At 39.6% G+C, this 2,490-nt stretch overlaps 1 pseudogene; it reads right to left on the bottom strand.

Annotated features, from left to right (window-relative positions):
- Positions 1-1,700: 1,700 nt before the first annotated feature.
- Positions 1,701-2,258, bottom strand: LOC104526519 (deoxycytidine kinase pseudogene; annotated as a pseudogene).
- Between the last annotated feature and the right edge of the window lie 232 nt (positions 2,259-2,490).

The following is a 2,490-nucleotide window of genomic DNA, read 5'->3' as shown; positions in this document are numbered from 1 at the left end:
AGAATTTGATTTTCACTATATTTCAGTATATGGCCATCATTCTGTGCCTGTTTATCAAGGTTTATGTTACATGTTTTCATTCATTTAAATGCTGAAAAGAAAAAATGTAGGTCTATATGAATATGAGCTTCTTTTCACCAGGTAAAAGTGAACTCAATATAAAGGAACTCGTGGGGGCGTTAAGTCTGCTTGTAGCCTGTGACAGTTGATTACCCAATAATTTCCCTTTGACAAGAAGGATAAAATAAATAAAAAGCCCAACAAAACACTGAACAATCTCAGGGAACTTTGTTGAATGACCTCCTAATGACAGAAAAGCTGAACTTTTCGTTATATAAGCTTGTTGTAGTTTAACAACCACGGGTTCCTTATCACTGTGATATTTCAGCTATTCTTTGAACCCAGTTGCATCTTGATGTGCATAGAGGCAGTTGGCATATGGGTCCAGCACTTTAAGCAGCAGATGGGAAATGAAGTGGAGAAGTTATAGAGATCTTATATAGAGAAAGGGTAGAATTAAATAGCAGGCATGTTCTCTTGACTTCTGATATTAAGAGAGCTCATCTGATAAGCAGGCCTACTTAATATTTTAAATATAAATCTCTGAGGAACTGATACTCATGTTTAAAAGGGCTGATCTCCAGTTCCAGTAATATCTTAACACTTCCTTGCTTACAGTCTTTTTTCATTTCAGTAATGTGAAGGGGCCCTTCCATTCACACATTTGAAAGAATAAAACACAACCCCACCAGTGTGGAATGGTAGAATGGAGACTCCAGGGTCATCTTGCACTAGTTTTAGCTATGTGTAGTTGCATTACTTCCGTGGAAGTAATCCTGGGTTCATGCTAGTTATCCTAATTTGAGCTAGTACGACTAGAAGAAACAAGCAGTACACTTCAAAGATATACAGCTGCTTTTCAAGTGTGAACAAAGAGTCCTCTTTACATGCCATATAAAGTAAAAATCAAAGTAGGTGTATCTCTTTTTCATATCTATTTTTCATACAATTTATGGGGGTATACACTGCTGGAGAAATCTGAAGGTGAAATGGTCATTCCTGTTTATTCTGAATGGACATGAAGGATCCCAGGTCACCTTCTATTGAAGTAAAATTTGCTCATGATCCCTGGCCAGATTCTCTTTCCTTAGTAAACAGCACAGCTATCCATTAGTGGTTGTATATACATGTAACGTGGATGTATATATTCATAACTATTGTATATGTGATGTACCTATATGTACAGTTTTATACTACATGGGTAGATACTGTGTATATATGCAATATTATTTTCATAGATGTGTGTACAATGTCTCGGTGCTATTAGTGAGTAAGGACAAAATATATTCCATAAGTAAGTTGTGTAATGAAGAGATGGTATTACATGGTGAACAGGAAACCTGTCGGACTTCCAGCCGAGTCAGTTGCAGCAGGACAGCTTGTATCCATCTCCTGTTTCTCAGAGGCAGCAACAACCGTGGGAGTAAATCTCAATACAAGTCTCAATAGACAAAGATTTTGTTGCTATTCTACTTGCTTCATTCCCACTCATTTTTCTCTGCACTTCTTAACATACTTTTCCCTTTACGTTGTCACATCATCCAGTCCAGCCCTGAACCTTTACTGATTTTGCAACTTCTCTAACATTCTCTCCCTGGAACTTTCTGCTGAGAGTGCATGTGTCTGCACGTGTGCACCTGTCATAGAATGGTTCTTAGGTAGATTATGCCATCCATTTCTATATCAGATTCAAACTGATTCACAAGCCAGGTGTGCCAGTCCTGATAAATAGCCCATTGTGTTTCATTAATGTTTCCAGACTCAAACAGGTTAGAAGCAAACACATATCTGTCACTGTACACGGATCTCTCAAAGAACTGCACTGGATGTTCTGCTTCATGTAGCTTGGCTGAGACAGGTTTTAATTGTGCTCTTACTCAGCTCAAGCAAGCATAATTCTGAAGTGTATAAGTCCATCTTACAGGTTTATTGTACAGCATTTGAAGTAGATTTCCTCCTCTCTTCTGGGATGTTGAAAGTTCCTCACATTTCTCTTCCACTGTCTGGATGTTGCACCACTTGGCAATGGGTTCAGGGATCATCTCCCACTCATCGCTGTGTTTCTCCAGAAGCCTGACAAACATTGACTTCCCTGCAGCGATGTTCCCCTCGATGGAAATCTTCCTCAGGCTCTTCTGGAAGCTGGAGTTGATGGAGCCAGTGGGGTCATGGCAGTGCCACTTGGTGGGAGTGGACATAGCGGCGCTGAGTTCCTTTCTATTTATTGTGCTGTTGAACCTTTGAGACAAAATGACTGTTAAAAAGAAGGGACCTCAACTAAGTGCAGTCTTTTAGAGCCCAGCATGGGTTTTACAGCTCACAGAAACACGCAGTCTGCCTGCATTTTTCTTCTTTCATGGAAGAACATTGCATTGCAATTGGTGTTTGCGTTTACTGGAGTTCACATGTCAGGATGCAGTTCAAAACAGA

The sequence above is a fragment of the Antrostomus carolinensis genome, unplaced genomic scaffold (assembly GCF_000700745.2).
Source record: "Antrostomus carolinensis isolate BGI_N321 unplaced genomic scaffold, ASM70074v2 scaffold9356, whole genome shotgun sequence".
NCBI lineage: Eukaryota > Metazoa > Chordata > Aves > Caprimulgiformes > Caprimulgidae > Antrostomus > Antrostomus carolinensis.
This window is presented reverse-complemented; position numbering and strand designations above follow the sequence as displayed.